General features: G+C 51.7%; 1 protein-coding gene across 3 annotated transcripts in view; it reads left to right on the top strand.

Moving 5' to 3' along the window:
* The window catches only part of GRM7 (glutamate metabotropic receptor 7), a 201,844-nt gene that overhangs the window by 56,540 nt on the left and 127,697 nt on the right, over positions 1-17,607 (top strand). The window lies entirely within an intron of this gene.

Below are 17,607 nucleotides of genomic sequence, written 5' to 3'. Positions count from 1 at the left end.
TGAGGCTGTTCCCTGCTGTCCTGTTGATCAGTTTGGGCAGCACCCATCCAGTGCCTCCTGCTGCTCCCCAGGCTGGGCTGGGACCCTTGGAAACCTGGAATTGGATGTAACTCCTTGGATCTCGTGTTGTTGGATGAGAGGAGAATTTGAGTTTCTGTGAAAGCCATCCTTTGTATGAGAGCTGATAAATCAGACCTGTGGGTGCACATCTGCTCGATGTACTTGAGTGCACATCTCAACAGAACCAGGTTCTAATTCAGTGTTCATCCTGCAGGAAAGTCATTAATAGCAATTATCTCAAGGAACAATTTTCACAAGCCTCTTCCAATTTTCAGTCAGTATCCCTTCTGGAATAATAAATCTTCTGAAATACAGTGAGACTGCTTCTCACCCCCAAAATTGTCATTTGGTGAATTCTTCTTTGTGGGCATTACCACAGAAATGATGGTGCTGTCACGAGGCTGCATTTCAGTTTTCCTTTCTGTTTGTACAGTGTGTGTCCAGCATTTCCAAAGGAATTTGTCAACACCACCACCCCCAAAGGAATAGCTGTGTCATTATTCAGTAACTGGAAGCCGTGCCATGGGGCTGTGCTGGAAGTGGAGATCATGCTCCATGTGCTGCTCCAGAGCTCCAGCCCTGCTCAGCCCAGTTTAACTCATCCACAGTGCTGGTCCTGGCTGGATCGAGGATGGTCTGACCAGCAGGTGGAAGCAGAGAAAAAAACCTCTCAAAGGCTCCTGTGTGTGCACGCTGCTCCCAGAGAAGCTGCTGCTGGAAATTGTAGATCATGTAAAACGCTGTAGCATTTCCTGAGCTTTGCATCAGCACAGCCTCGTCTGTGTGATTTTTAACGTGATTTTTAACATCTTCCTCTGTCACTGATCATCACCAGAGGGCTTCTTGCTCTGTTTACTTTTCCCCCACTTCTATCTATCATAAACAGGAAAGCAGGGAATCGAATCTGTGCTCAGCCCATGTTTGTGTTATTTATTGGGCTGTGCTGCTGTTTCCCTGGAGTGCAGAAGATCTTTGGGGAGCATCAGGAGCTGGGTCAGTGCAGGTGTTCAGTGTTCACTCGGGTCTGGGGGGTAGAACAGGGTGGCAGGAGCGAGGCCAGGCTGGGTGGTTTCAGGAGCCTGGGCTGTCACTGACAGCTGGATTTGAGCAGGCATTTGGCTATAAACAAAAACACAACGAGTTCCACCTCAACATGAGGAAGAGCTCTGTCCATGCAGGGGGCAGAGCCCTGGAGCAGCTGCCCATGGAGTTTCCCTTGCTGGAGACATCCCAAACCCACCTGGACGTGTCCCTGTCACTGCTGCAGGTGGCCCTGTCTGGGCAGGGGGTTGCACTGGGTGTCTCCTGAGGTCCCTTCCAACCCCAGATATCCTGGGATTCTGGGATTTGTCTACTGGGAGGTGCTGTTGCCTTGTCCTGCCCATTGCTCCCAGCCTTCCCTTTCAGGGAAGGAGAAGGATGAGTGCCCCAGTGTGAGGGCTTGCAGAGGCTGTGCTCACTGGGTTTGAGCTGGCCTTTGGGCTGTGGCCGTGGTGTCTGCTGGGTCAGAACAGGGAATTCATCTCCATAACCACCAGGTGCATTTGTTCTCCTTGCAGGGTTCTGTTCTTGCTGCTGTGGCTGGGATGTGACACTGGTGATGTCTGCCAGGGCTGGGTTCTGTGGATCTGTCTGTCCTGGCTGATTAAATCACAGTGATTAAATCAAGCACTGGGGGCAGAAGTGGTGTTTTACCCTTGTTCTGAGTCAGCGTAACTCAGTCTTGTATCTAAATGTATATAATGGTTCTTTTTCCTCTGGAAAAGGTTTAATTCCTTTGTCATTGCAGAGTTTTTAGCTTTATCATTTCCAAGTATTGGCTGTGTTTGCAGAGGGGTAAAAAAGCATTGCAAAGGGAAATAAATACAAAAATGTAATGCTTTATGCATAATAAAAGTGCATTTAAGCTCTAACATGTCGTATAATCATTCAGCCATGTCAGAGACTGATGAATTCCTGAGCACAGACACTTCAGAGGGGAGTATCAATGTGAAATCTGGAATAAAGATCCCAAACCAGGAGCCAGCTCATTGGTTTAATGGGTCTTTCTGTCTCTCTCAGTGTTCAATGCTCCACGCTTGGGAGTTCAGGAGATCACAAACTTCCCTGGGCTGGGGCTGTGGTGAAGGAAGCTCCGTGTGGGTTTTACAGCAGAATATTTATACCAGGAGGGAAAGGCTGCTTTTACTCTTAAAATATTTACAGATTTCTATGATTTTCTACAGGGGGAAAATTAACCTTGTTAGTGTCAGCTGAGGCGTGGTAGAGCTCTCCAGCAGTTGTTCTCACTCCCTTATTAGGGAGATCTTCATATCAATCCCGGCTTTATGGATTGTAATGGAGCTGCTGTAACAGCAGTAATTGGGGAAATTAGTTTGGACGGTGGCATTAATATTCATGCATCCCTGCAACAGCTCCCTGCTAATTAGTGTCTCTTCCTGCTCGATGATGGTGGCAAAGTGGGATGGGATCAATCTCTGGGGTTCGCTGGTGCCCAGAGCGGTGGCAGCGAGAGCTGCAGGGTGCTGGGGCTGTTCCTCTGGAGCTGTGTCCCTGCGGGAGGAGCAGGGCCACGGTGGGGCTGGGAGCCCCAGAGCGTGCTGTGGGGCTGGGACAGCTGGGGCAGAGTGCTGTGGGGCAGGGACACAGTGCTGTGGGGCAGGGACAGCTGGGGCAGAGTGCTGTGGGGCTGGGACAGCTGGGGCAGAGTGCTGTGGGGCAGGGACACAGTGCCGTGGGGCAGGGACACAGTGCTATGGGGCACAGTGCCGTGGGGCAGGGACACAGTGCTGTGGGGCACAGTGCTGTGGGGCTGTGGGGCAGGGACACAGTGCTGTGGGGCAGAGTGCTGTGGGGCACAGTGCCATGGGGCAGGGACACAGTGCCGTGGGGCAGGGACACAGTGCCGTGAGGGCAGGGACACAGTGCTGTGGGGCCGTGGGGCAGGGACACAGTGCTGTGGGGCAGGGACACAGTGCCGTGGGGCTGTGGGGCAGGGACACAGTGCCGTGGGCAGAGCAGTCTCGCTGGTGGCTGTCCTGGTTCCGCAGAGGCAGCGGAGCAGCCCGGCCCTGCTGGGAATACTCCCCCGCGCTGGCCTAGATCTGGGAGAGGTGGTCCAAGGGAGTTTTCTCCATCTCTCATTTCCATCGTCCTGCAGGGTACCTGTGGGACAATCCTGCCTGCTTTAATGAGCTTTGCTGTGATTTACTTTTCCCCCCTTCTCACTGGGAGCTGTAAAATGAACGTGGTGAGGTTGGTGCCTTCGGCCTGGGGACAGCAGAGGGGGGACAGTTGTCCCTCCCTCGGGGTGCTGTTGGTTTGGGATGGATCTGTGGAGCTGTGACAGGGAGGATCTGGGGACACGTTTGTACAGCAGCCCTGGAGACAGGCATGCAGCAGTTCCACTGAGCCCCTCGCTGTGTGCCCCTGGCACAGCTCAGAAAGTTCTCCATGTGTCACCTCCGCGTTGCTGAGGGCTGGGGCTGAGTCAGGGACACCTTCAGGAGGCTGCAGGGATGGACAGGAGCTTGGCCACGGATGTGCACGGCTCCTGCTGCCACGTTAAACAAAGCACTTGTTGAGAGGGATGGTAAAAGGGCACATACAGATAATTCCCCTGGTACCTGGATCTGTTTCCCGAACTCGGGAAGCCTGGGAGCTGGTGGAGCAGGGAAAGAAGGGGATCTAGAGACCGTTAGGTGCTGAGCTGTGCCAGGCACTTTGTTGGGGTGATGGATGGATTTGCCATTTCCCTGTGGCTGGGATCCCTGGGCCAGCAGAGCCCCTCTGGCCTGGCCTGGGGGCTGTGCCAGTGGTGAGAGAAATGCAGCAGCATTGCAGTGACTGCTCCCCAAGCCGGGATGTCTGCACTAATTAATCCAGATCTCCAGAGCATTGCTCTCCTCCCTGTCTGTGTGGCTCTCTCCTGTCCCAGCTGGCACAGGGAGCTGCAGCTGGGCTGGGATGGGGAGCACGGGGATGGATGTGTGAGCACCCACAGCTGCTGGGACCCTACAACAACACCCACAACCCTTTTGAATTCCTTTCCACCTTCCCCTCGTTTTTCTTTCCTTTTCCTTGGCAGGAAGGGAAGCAAAGTGCTTCGCTCAGCCTCTTTGACAAACAAAGGAATAAATAAAATAAAGCCATAAAAGATTCCAGCATTTCTCTTGAAAGCTTGGAAGGAAGAAACAATGAGAAAATGCTATTAGTTCTATTTTTAAAGAGTTGAGAGCTCTGCGATGCCATGGTGATGGAATTGGTGCAAGCACCTGGATAGATATAAATCTCCTGCATGTCTGGGATAATGTAGATGGACTGGGACAGTATGGAAGTGGAAAGGATTTCTGTTTATCGAGTTTCCCTGTCAGCTTTCTGTTATTAAACATGGTGATTCCCCAAGCTGTCAGAATGGATGTTAAAATCTTCTGGCATTTCTGCCTGTGGAAAAGTCTGCAGGAAGATAAATCCCACAGCTGATGTGGCTCCACGTGTGCCCCCGAGTGGGGCAGGGACCCCGCCAGCTGTGCAGCCAGGGCTGGCTGGCACCTGTGCCACTCCAGCTGTGTCCCCACAGGTGTCACCCAGTGCCCAGGAGTACCTGGAGCGGGCACAGGACGGTGGAGAGGGACCCACAACCATCCTGTGGCTCCAGGAGAGCTGCCAGGCGCTGGGTGAGGGCTGCTTGGGGCACAGGTGAAGGTCTGGAGCCCAGGGAGGTGGCAGCAGCCAGGGACAGCCGTGCTCCTGCTGGCAGCAGCTAACTCGGGATATTCCCACAGCTCGGGGGTTTGGGAGCGGGAGAGAAGCAAGAGGCTTGAGTCACTCGGCTGTGACCATATAATGACTCTGTATACAAATTAGATGGATTCACAGGGTGCTTATCTAAATGAGGTTGCCATTTTACAATGCTAATTTTCCTGTTGGTTGCTTGTGATACCAGAACGTTTCACAAAACCCTTCCTGTGCTCGTGGGCTCCAGAGCCGGCGTGCTGCAGAGCCTGGGCAGGCTGCAGGGCTGGCAGAACCTGGAGCTCCATCCTCCCAGCCCGGCAGGGCAGAGCTGCCACTGCAGTAATTAGCAGCGGCTCTGCAGATCCTGATGAGGAATGCACAGGGGGCTTGTTCCTGTGCGCCGTGCTTTTCCCCTCCAGAGGAATAAATAACTGGAGGGAAGGGAATTGAAAGAAGATGTAATGAAGAAGGAAATAAACCCTTGTGTTTCTGAGGCTGGCAGCGAGGGATGCGAGACACGCTCGGGAGAGCTGGGGGTTCGGGGGTGGCGTTTCCAGAGCCACCACCAGCATCCCCATCAAATGCTGCTGTGCCACGGCGTGGGAGCAGGGGCTGCAGGAGGCTTTGGAGAAATCTCTGGGGTTTTGTTTGTTGCTGGGGTTTGATTCTGGCTGAGCACAGGGAGATGAGGCAGCCCCGGCTTGCCTGGGAAGGCTCAGCCCGGCATTCAGCGTTCCCGGAGCGCTGCCCTGGGATGGATTCAACATCTTCCCAAGGGAAGATAAAGCCCCCTTCTCCCTCTGCCGGCAGTGAGGAACGGGGCTGGAAGGGCCAATCTGTTCTTGCAGGGAGCTCCAGCCCTGCAGTGGCTCCAGGCTGATCCGCTCGGCTGATTCCCGAGCTGGGATGGCCGTGCTGCTCAGGGGATAACAGGGACATCCCATCCCATCCCCGCACCCCATCCCCACATCCCATCCCCGCATCCCATCCCTGCATCCCTTCCCCACATCCCTTCCCCACATCCCATCCCCGTATCCCATCCCCTCATCCCATCCCTGCATCCCATCCCATCCCCGCATCCCATCCCATGCCATGGATCCCATCCCATGCCATGGATCCCATCCCATCCCATCCCATCCCCAGCTCCCTTCCCACGGAGAGCTGATGAGGATCTGTTACAGTCAGTTGTTCAAAATGATCTGACACCCGACATTCCACATAAACTTCCTTTCAGAAACAGAATTCAGTGAGAAGTGAAGGAAAAAAAAAAGCGGTGATTTAGGGTCTAAACTGCGCATGCATAAACATGAGGTGATCTCCAGAGCCATGGTGCTCATTCTAATGTGATAAATACAGATGCAGGAGTGTTTGCAGAGCCATTCTTCGCCGTGCTCATTTTGTGCATCAGCTCCTCCAGCTGTGGGCTGTTGTGGAGCTCCACTGAGGCCCCTGGCACTTTGCACCAGCTGAGGAGATGATGCTCCACGCACGCTTCTCTGTCCTGCAGGGAAAACACACATCTCACATCATCCCTCTCACCTGCAGCTGCTGCTGGGCTCTGCCTCCGTCGCTCCCTGTGGCTCCTGAAGGTGAACAGGTTGTTCAGCACCTTGCAGGATCAATCCCTCGGGAATTCAGAGCACTCCCAGCATCAGCAGCCTTTCCACAGAGCAGGGATCTTGGAATACTTTAGTGCTTTCTAGAAATGAGTCCTGTGCCTTTTATCTTCAGGGCTTTCAGGGTCACAGAGATGCTTTCATCTTCCCAAAGCTCCCCTGCCCTGCGTTGGATGGGCTGGAGAGCCCTGCACGGAGCTCCTGGCAGAGATCCTTGGCACCGGGAGTGGGGAAGGGAAGGGGAAGGGGAAGGGGAAGGGGAAGGGGAAGGGGAAGGGGAAGGGGAAGGGGAAGGGGAAGGGGAAGGGGAAGGGGAAGGGGAAGGGGAAGGGGAAGGGGAAGGGGAAGGGTCAGGAAGGGAAATGCTCAGCATTCAGAGCCAGGCAGGGGAAGGGAGGTGAGGGAAGTGCAGGGCTGCCCATGAACCCTTTAGTTTGATGGCTCAGAGCTTTGTGGGCGCTGCCTGGGGGCCCATCCAGTGCCACAGAGCCCAGCTCCTCAGGCTGATGAAGACAAAGCTGCTCCAAATTTTGATGGGAGGCTTCTCCACATTTCCAGAGTGCATGGCTTTTATTTCTTCTGCTAAAGGAATAGCAAGGAGAAACCATCAGGTTTGTTTTGGATGTGTTTTAGAAGCTGAGTGCGTGTGGCTTCATTTGCTCTTTATTTTGTACTCTTTGTTTCAAGCTGTGAAGGAGGCCAGCCCCAGCACCATGGCAGGTGTAACAGGCCAGGTCTCCTCTGACAGCTCTGCTCTCAGGGGAGAAAACAGAGCACACCTGCTTTGCTTGAGGTGTGCACCAGCCCAGGTGTTTTCTTTGGTGGTTACTTGACTCTCCCGTGTATTGAACGCTGACAGCAATTTACACCAAATCTGACACGTGGAACTTCCAAAGGACACTTGGTGCAGAACTGTGAACCTTTTATAATGGCTGAAAATGGAGTTAATGATGAAAGAACGCTGCAAAAATAAGAGTGTGGCAGGTGGGGATGGGGAAGGTTGGTTTAGTCAGTGGAAGTGGCTGTTGGTGTGGTTTAGGATCAGTTTTATCATGGACTCAGGTTGTGGCCTGGGGTCGGTGCTGTTGATGAAATCAGCACTGGACACTGATTTTTATTCTTTTAGGGAAGCTGATGAGGCTGGGCAGCTTTTCCTGCAGGTTTCCTGTTCCTCAGGATTCTGGGGCTCCTCTGCTGGCTCTGGGCAGGGGAAGGAGCTGCTCTGGTGTGATTTTCACCAGGGTGCTGAAAGACTGAGCTGTTTGAGACCTTTAAAAAAATAAAAATATTTCTATATCTGGCTGTTCCTGCCTGAGTCTAATAACATGGCCCTTAGAAAGTAATTTGGATTAATTAGAATGTCCGGGCACTTTTGCGATAAAGACATGCAGAGTAATTATCCAGTGTCCAGAATAATCTATTGAGCTTGTGAAGTTTAACTCTGAAAATTATTCTCCCCTAAGTATTCGTCTTTCTGACTGTATTTCTGTTATTAAATTTGTTTTCCCACAAGTTAGATAAGAAGAAATGTAATTATTTAGCTGGCAAGCTCAATGTTGAGGTGAAGAAAACCAGTGAAGGTAGAAGTGTGATTGCCTTGTGTTTTTTTCCCGTAATAATGCAGAAATATTTAGATATCTGTAGAATTACACGGTGATGATGCACTTTGTAAAAGGCCAGAGATGAAATATAAGGGAAGAAAAGGTATAGATATTCACTGGAACTTCATTATACCCCATCACTCTTGGATATGTAGTGGGAGAAATGTCAAATGCAGATTTCTCCCATAATTGCGATCAATTCTCCCTCACATCTCTCCTCACTGCGTTTTCTCACTCTCCTTTATAGCCAGAGTCTGTGTCCTGAAGGACCTTGTTCTGTTTCTGATGCTCAGAGGACACAACAGGCCTTTTTACTTGTGATAATGTTTATTTTGGATTAAAGAAAATACGAAATCAAAGGCAGGCTAAATATAATCCCTCAGTGTCCCTGGTGAAACCATCCCCACGCCCGGGTCGGCCGTGCCTCCCACACCTTCTGAGGGAATATGAAATGCCTGGGATTCAAAGGAGGAAATGTCTGACCTTGCAGATGATGGAACACTTTGTCCTCCCTGAGCAGCCCCTGCCTCTCCCTCGCTGCAGGGGAGACCTGGGGGGGCTGGAGGAGGCCAGGGAAGGGAACGGGGCTGGAGAATTCCTGAGGAGCTGGGAAGGGGCTGGAGAACTCCTGAGGGAGCTGGGAAGGGGCTGGAGAACTCCTGAGGGAGCTGGGAAGGGGCTCAGCCTGGAGCAGAGGAGGATCCAGAGGGATATTTTCCCTCTCTGGAATTCCCTGGCAGGAGGGGACAGCTGGGGTTGGGCTCTGCTCCCAGGGACAGGGACAGGAGGAGAGGAACGGCCTCAGGCTGGGCTGGGGAGGGCTGGGTTGAAAATGAGGAGCAGTTTCTCCATGGCAAGGGCCGTGCAGCCCTGGCACTGCTGCCCAGGGAGGAGCTGGGGTCCCCATCCCTGGAGAGATGTGGATGTGGCACTCGGGGACACCGGGCAGCGCTGGCTGGAAGGGTTGGACTCGACCTTGGAGGGTTTTTCCAGCCCAACAACTTATTCCTGGTGGAGTCCTTGCTGCAGCAGGTGGTACCTGAGGCTGGAGAGAGCCAGGCAGTGTTGCCAGGGCTGTGCAGGAGAGGGGAGCTCCTGCAGGGGCTGCAGCAGCAGCAATGCATCCTTCAGCTGGGAACACCTTGGTGCTGTTTGCTGGAAATGCATGCAGCAATTGCCTGTGGGCTGTGGGGTGAGGAGGCACTGGATGTGAGGAGGCACTGGATGTGAGGATGAGGAGGCACTGGATGTGAGGAGGCACTGGATGTGAGGATGAGGAGGCACTGGATGTGAGGAGGCACTGGATGTGAGGATGAGGAGGCACTGGATGTGAGGAGGCACTGGATGTGAGGATGAGGAGGCACTGGATGTGAGGATCAGGAGATAAGAACACCCAGCTGGGCCCTTGCTCTTGCACAGTGTTTTTCTTTCCTGGCTGTTGTTGTAGCTTGGTACATCTTAGATGCTCTGCAATGCTGTTCTGGGTTTCATAATGCAGAAGAAGATGATTTGTGTTGGTAGAAAGAGGAAAATAAAGAATGGATGATTGAGATTTTATCGTTTAGACCGTGCCACGTCTCTGGAATCAGATCACACCAGGAGGTCAAACTGGCCTGTCCAGGCAGAGCCAGGACAGTCTGTGTGTCCCAGGCTGCCTGATGACACCTGTGTGGTGGCCAGGCTGGCAGTCAGCAGCTGGGACAGGTTTCTGGCCCCTTGTCCCCAGCCCTGTGCAGGTGCTGCCCTGCCTGGCAGCGCCTGGGGGTGGCGGGTCCGTCGGGATTTATCTCCTGACATCACCAGGACACAGCGACGCTGCTCCCATCAGGGCAGGCTGAGGAGGTTTGTGGCTCTGCTCATAAATTTGGATTCATTTTCTAGCTCTGGGTTGGTCATCTGCAGCTGGAGTTAGGTAAGCAGGTGTCAGCCTGAGCTTGGCCTCGGGGTGTGAGGAGACCTCGGGGGAAGGAGGAGGAGGTGGAACCTGTTGAGGCTCAGGTGTGAGTGACCAGGGCTGCAGGGAGATCAGACAGCAGCTTACACATATTCTTTATAATTCACAGCTTTTCCTCTTGCCTCGAGCTTTTAATAAAGTGCCAATCCAAACCAAGACAGTTTAAGCTCGAGCAGAACCGTTCAGTCAGCCAGTGTGTGAGCACATTAAAAACCCAGGGGTTTTCATTATTTGACACATTTTTAAATTCAAAAATACTTCCAATATTGCATGGAGGGAAATGAGCTCCAGAAACCCTGTTTAAAACATCATTTACTGCTTGAAATGCAGCTGGTACCCTTGGGGTGTTAGAGGATCTGGAGAGGAGCTGGAGGAGATCACATTATCTGAGCCTGTCCCTGAATGTGAGGCCACTCTGAGACAATTTAATGAGAACAGACCCTACTTTTGCAGTGTCTGTTGAGTGGAAGTTGTTCACAGGAACTTGGGTTTGCTCACTGTGGTACTGAGCTGCTTGCCCAAAGTTTAGCTGTACACTGAAATTAGAAATAACCACTTAATGTAGCTAAATCTGTATTGCCAGATTGTGGATGTGTAACTCTGTCAGGGCACCAAGGCTTTATTCTCCTTGGCTGTCAGACTCTTGGCTGTATTGAAAATTTAGGAATAAATATTCAAATCACAGCCTTACTTTCCATGACCTAACCATGGAAGCTGTCCTAGAAATGCAATTATGAGATGTGCTCGAATCCGAGCTCGACAGCTCTCATTTAGCCCAATAACTCAGCTCGCAGGGATGATTGTTTCCCCTTGTACCACGCTGCAATTTGTTTCTGCTGGGCTGGCTTTGGGTGTCTGTGTTTGTGGATTGCTTTCACAAAACTGTGTTCTGCCACCAAGAACATTTTCTGTCTCAGCCTTGCTGCTGAATAAGTCGTCACTGGTGTTGTCTTTATCGGGCTACTTTCAAAATCAATGAGATTTATACTTGCAGATTAAAAACCTTTTAAAATATGCATAGACAATATAAGGTTCAATTATCTGTTTGGGATGAATGGAGCGATGTGTACACATAAATAAAACATAAAAGCTCCTTCACTCTGTTTATATTCTGCTTCTGACTTATTTTCAAAGAGTTGGGATTGGTGAGTCTGTGTTTGGATGTGGGAGCTCCAATCACTGCAGGAATGTTTGTGTCTCTGTGTGTGCTTGGTGTCCATCCATGCTCTGTGAGCACAGCCTGGCTTCTCAGCTCCTGGGAATGCAGGCAGGGATGTGGGATTGCAGGCAGGGATGTGGGATTGCAGGCAGGGATGTGGGATTGCAGACAGGGATGTGGGAATGCAGACAGGGATGTGGGAATGCAGACAGGGATGTGGGAATGCAGGCAGGGATTTGGGATTGCAGGCAGGGATGTGGGAATGCAGGCAGGGATGTGGGATTGCAGGCAGGGATGTGGGATTGCAGACAGGGATGTGGGAATGCAGACAGGGATGTGGGAATGCAGGCAGGGATTTGGGATTGCAGGCAGGGATGTGGGAATGCAGGCAGGGATGTGGGATTGCAGGCAGGGATGTGGGAATGCAGACAGGGATGTGGGAATGCAGACAGGGATGTGGGAATGCAGGCAGGGATTTGGGATTGCAGGCAGGGATGTGGGAATGCAGGCAGGGATGTGGGATTGCAGGCAGGGATGTGGGATTGCAGGCAGGGATGTGGGAATGCAGGCAGGGATGTGGGAATGCAGACGGGGATGTGGGAATGCAGGCAGGGATGTGGGAATGCAGGCAGGGATGTGGGATTGCAGGCAGGGATGTGGGAATGCAGGCAGGGATTTGGGATTGCAGGCAGGGATGTGGGAATGCTGCACGGGGAAGGGGGTGAGAACAGAGGGGCCAGTGCAGCAGCCCCATAACTGAGGGTGTGGGGCCTGAGTCTGTGCTCAGCACTTTGGAGGGTGACAGGAACCTTTCTGAGGATGCCCTGATTGCTGTGAATCTGAACACCAGAGGAACGAGGATGTTTTGGTGTCTAGAGCTTGCAGGGTGTGCTCAGGCCATGGGAGAGGCAGACAAGCCCTTCCTCTGCCCCACTGTGCATAGAACAGACACAAAATCCCAGACTGGTTTGGGCTGGGAGGGACCCCAAATCCCCCCCCAGTGCCCCCCAGCCATGACAGGGTCACCTCCCACTGTCCCAGTGTCCAGCCTGGCCTTGGGCACTGCCAGGGATCCAGGGGCAGCCCCAGCTGCTCTGGGCACCTGTGCCAGGGGATCCCACCCTGCCAGGAACAATTCCTGCCCAAAATCCCATCTAAATCTGCCTCAGCTTAAAGCCATTCCCTGTGTTCTGTCAAGGACATGGGGATGGAGGGAGCAACACAAGGATGAGACTTTCCATGTGTGACATAGAAAATCCTGATACCAGCCCTTCCAAAACAGGACCCAAGTTCCTCTCCATTCCCAAATTCTCCACTCCCAAGCTCCTGAGGGTGCTGGACAACCATTAATCTTGCTCTTAGTAGTGAGCTGCAAATACAGCTGCAGTTTTGCATTTTCAGCACCAGTTCTTTTGTTTCCTGTAGTGTTTGGTGGCCAGACCTTGCTGTGTTCCCTTCTAAATGGCCTTGTCTGTTCTGTCTGCTGGAGGGGGTGCTTGTGCTTCCCCAGGCTGGGCTGAGTCAACAACCCCTGAGGCAGACCCAGCACAAGCTCAGAGCACACAGAGCTCTCTCTTTTGAGCTTCTCCTTCCCTCCTCCACACAATATCTCTGTGGTGGGGTCAGGGTGCCAGAGATCCTGTGTGTTATTTGGAGGCTGAGCAGAGCCTTGCTGCAGAAGCAGCCTGGCTGCAGCACCTGATCCCAAATCTGTCCCCAGGAAAGGGCTGCAGGGTCCCCATGCTCTCATCACCTTACATCAGTTCAGCTCAGAATTGCCTTGAAGAGCTGGCTCCTAGCAGCCACGATCCTTTGAAGCTTTGTTAAGATTTCAAATTGCCTCTAGCCAAGTTCCATCTATTAGCTCAGTATCAGTGTGCAGCTCTCAGTCCACCAGGGCTGGAGTTAAACTCTGAAGATCTGTGCAGTCTTGCATGGTGGATGGGCCATCAGCACCGATGTTCCAGCTGATGTATCCTAGGAGGAATATTCTGCTCAGAGCTGTGCAATCCAATGTGCTGAGCTGCTCATAGCTCATCCCCAGCATCTGCAAACCAGGGAGGCTTTATTGCCCTGCTGCTTTATGGGCAGGACAGCTAAAATTCCCAACAAGCTGAATATTTCACTTTAAAATATCGAATGGGGAAGTGTCATACTTGTACCTGTGCCTTTGCCTTGAGTATCAGCAATCCCTCTGATGCAGGAGATAAATCCTCTTTGGGGATGGGAGAGGTTGTCTGTTCCTGGAGGTGTTTCTGGTGGCTCCTGTGTGTCAGGGAGGGTGGTCCCAGTGTCAGTGCCTTGTCCTGCCTGCCCAGGGCTGAGCGAGGGCACCTCTGCCATGCCCAGGGCTGGGAGGGTTGGTTCTCCCCTCCAGAAGGGTGGCTGTAGATCAAGGGCTTAGAAATGGTAATTAACAATGACCAATTAGATTTTTGCCCCGATATTATTGAATCACAGTGCAGATAAACCAAGAGAAATTAAAATAGAAATAATATAAATACCGGTTAATTTTACTTCTGAGAAGTGCTCGCTCAGGATCTTCATGATTACATAAACACAGCTTTATTCACAAAGAGGAATTTGCACACACAAATTAGGCAAGTGTGTATCTGAAACTCTTTCTCCATGTCAGTAGAAATTCAAACACTGCTTTCTGGATGTGTTTTTCCCGGAGTGATTTAGCCAGAGTAAGTCCCAAGGCATGGCAATTTACTGGAGCAATTAGCAGCTGAGATGCTGAGGGCTGTGCTGGCAAACACAAACCATACCTGCACACGGGGATGTTTTTGCAGTGCTGTTTTTGGTGTGCTGAGCACGGTGAGGAGGGGATGGAGAGGAGCACACCCTGCCTGTGGTGCTCAGAGAGCAGCTCAGCAGAGAGCCCTGGCCTTGGGGCAGCCCATTCCTCCCAGACCTCACCTATTTCTGAGCCATGTGAGCACAGCCAGGCTGCTCTGTGCCCTCCCAGGTGCTCTATTTCTGTCTCAGCCGTGCCCTGGGAGCTCTGCTGCCCGGCTCAGCTCCTCCTCAGCTCCCTCAGAGTTATTTTTAAGTAGCAGGGACGTTTTGAACTGGTTCACAGGCACAGCTCAAAGGAGCTGGACTCTAAAGGATGCTTTTTGCCAGTGGCAAAGAATCACAGAACCCCACACTGGGTTGGTTGGAAGAGACCTTAAAGCCCAACCGGTGCCACCCCTGCCACCCACCCCTGCCACTGTCCCAGGGTGCTCCAAACCCCGTCCAGCCTGGCCTTGGCCACTGCCAGGGATGGAAAAGAAAGCGTTTTAGTAAATAACTCATCCCTGAGAAGGTAAAAATGGCTGAGTCCTAATCCCCAGTATGTGAACTTGTTGAGACAGGAGTGCTGTCCTTGTTTATTCAAGGACAGTTTTAGCTACAGCTTCAGAAGAGGGTGAGATGTTTATTTTTGTGCTGTGACTAATTTTCATTTCAATGTTGGGTCCTTGTTCCAAGTCAGGTTCTTCAAGTCCAAGGTTCTTTTAACATTTAAAAGCTAAGAAATCACCCCCTGTTTTTCCATAAAAAACCAATCTATGCCATAAACTCATCACTGTCACAAGCAGGCCTTGGTCCAGGCACAGGTCATCAAGATGAAATACAGGATATCTCATATTTATGGACACATCTCATTTTACTGGGTGTTTATGATCTTTTTTCCTGCTTTCTGACCTGATGAAGTGCTCCCATGAGCCATGTGGACAGTACTAATTGCTGTAATTATTGTCCCTTAATTGCTACAATTATTTTTTTAGGAGTACTTTCCCTAGAAAAGGAAGCAGGAAAGACCTTGCAGATATGGAGAAGACTCCCAGCCTGCCAATATCACTCAGGATGTCTTTCCACCTTAGTGCCATGATAGTTGTGGTGGGATGAGGATTGATTTGTGTGCCTGGAAATGGGCTCTTTTCAGGTTTGAAATTAATTTAAAAGAAATGTGTTCAATTAGAAAGGCAGTTGTTTGAGAAACCCAAAGTAGCTTTTTGGGAGTGTTTGTTTCAGCAATGGGTTCCATCCATAATAATAATGGTCATGAGGAGCTGGGAATTTTAAAAGATGCTGCTGAGCTGCATCATGGCTGTTTAATCCTAATTCTGGCCAAGGAGTGGGAGCTGGAGCTCAGCCAGCCTGGGAGGATTGGTGGAAAGATCCAATGTGGATATAAGCAAAATTCAGCTTCATGAATCATTTCCAGGTTTATTTTCTTAGTGTTCATTTCCTTGCTCAGAAATATTTGCTGTTGATCCCAAAATGGACTTGCATGAAAACTTTCCTAATTGTCCTTCCTCACTTTCTCATTGGCAACATTTGTTTTTTGACTGTGAAAGCCACCTCTGTAAGCACAGTAAAGTGCACAGTGAGCATGAGGCTGAATCCTGATGGTGATAAGGAGCGACCATCATCGAGGTGCTTTAGCAGGGTTTGTTCTCATCCTGCCCAGCTGTTCCCAGCTCTTTCAGGAGCCCTGCAGCAAAGCTTGCAGCAATATTTGTTTTTCTGTGCAGCTTGCAGGGCAGGGGAGGGCAGGTGCTGCTGGGGGGGTGCCCTGGGAGGATCCTGCCCGCAGGGTTTGGTGTGGCAGGGCTGGCCAGGAGGGGAGCAGCAGGCAGAGATGTTCTTTGTGCTGTGTCCCCTTCCCTGGGGGCTGGGGACACCTCCTCGCTCCTGAGGAAATGCACAACTCCAGTTCCAGCCACTGGAGAACAGCAGGAAGAGCTGTTCCTGTTACCTTTGCAAGCTCTGATCTCATTTAGTGGAATTTCCATAGAATCACAGCATGGTTTGGGCTCCAAGGGAGCTTAAAGGTCTGTTCAACCTCCTGCCAAGGACAGGGACAGCTTCCCTTGGGTATCTCGGATATTCTAGAACTTCCTGGCAGATTTCTTCCTGCTCAGAATGAGAATGAGAAGAGTCTGGAGGGGTTTTGCCCAGAGAAAACAGCCAGGGAAAAACTTCGGGTAACTTGAGCTGGAGACAGGAACCAATTCTCTGCTGCTCAGGATGCTGGAGCTGTTTGTTGTGGATGGGAACAAAGGGGAGCTGTGCTAACTGAGGATTACATCCTGCTGCATTTCTACACAAATAAAACCTGAGCCCTGGACAGATCCCAGGCTGTTACCTGTCCATCAGTTCACACCAGGCTTCTGCAGCGGGGTGCAGGCTTCAGGCAGCTCATTTTTGTGAACTTGGGTTGTTGGGAGGGATTTGCATGTTTGGGAGCCTGACACTGCCCTGCCAGCTATGATGGGTTCAAGAGGCTCTGCCAGAGCAGGACGAGGTTTCCCTATTGCCAGGAAACCATATCAATACAATTTAATAGGAAATGGAAAGTAAAAATGCAGCAAACTGTGAACTTAATATTGCCCCGGAAGGAGCTCATTAATATCTCAACGGGTGCACTCCTGAATTATCTTAATTGCTCAAGGTCCTCAGGAAAATTGTCTTTTCTGAAGTTTCCTGGCTGGTGCCAGTGGTGAGGTTCAGGTGCACCATTTCCATCATCCTTTGGTGGGGGGCTGAGGCGGTGGGGCTGAGCTCAGCCCCTTGCAGGCAGCACAGCAATTGTTGGTGCTGGGGGCAGAGGGGACAGGCAGCCAGGCTTTGGAGCTCCTGCAGCCTCAGGGAGGGTGGGTTTGTGCCCTGGCAATGGGCTTTGTGTGCTCCAGGATGAGACACGAGGCTCTGGTGAGCAGCTCAAATATTCTGTCTTGGCAGAAAGGGTCTGTGGAACAGGGAGAGGAGGAGGACACGGGATCGGATAATAATACACAGCCAGTCTGAAATGAGACACTGGGACAGCAAGTTGGTGTTTCAGTGGGGTTGTGCTGTCCCAAAGCTCTGCTGGGGGATGTCAGATGGTGGAAGGAGAGGCTGAGGAGACTCGTTGCTCCCTGGGGTGTTTGTGCTGCTCCTGCTGCAGCTGCTCTCAAACAGGAGCTGCTTTGCAAGCGAGACAACAAGTGTGACCCAGAGACAGCTCTTCATTAGCCGGAGAAAATGAAACAAATGAAGAATAATGGTCAATGTTAGAAATAAATTAACATTAATTAATCACTGACTAAGACAATGTTCCCAGCATTAATCATTCCCCCTTGCTGTAATCAGAACATCAGGCAGGCAAACCACACGTGGAACTCCTGAGCGTGGTGTTTGCCAGGGTCCTGTGAAAACTGGGACCTGGGGAAAATCTGCTCCTCACATGGGTGAAATGCTCCCTTGGTGGGTCAGTGAGGTGCTCCATCAGTGGTCAGTGAAATGCTCCATCAGTGGTCAGTGAGGTGCTCCATCAGTGGTCAGTGAGGTGCTCCCTCCCCTGCCAGCTCCTGAGTGTCCTTCAGAAAGCCCCAGCTCAGCTCTGGCTGTGCTGCTGGACAAGGGCAGCCGGGGCAGGACCAGGAGATCAGCGGGGTCCCCTGGGCTTTGCTCATCACAGCCCTCCTGCCAAGCTGCTGGAGCCTT

The sequence above is a fragment of the Cyanistes caeruleus genome, chromosome 11, assembly GCF_971803275.1.
Source record: "Cyanistes caeruleus chromosome 11, bCyaCae1.hap1.1, whole genome shotgun sequence".
Taxonomy (NCBI): Eukaryota; Metazoa; Chordata; class Aves; order Passeriformes; family Paridae; genus Cyanistes; species Cyanistes caeruleus.
Note: the sequence above shows the minus strand (reverse complement) of the source record. Positions and strands in the feature narration are given on the sequence as shown.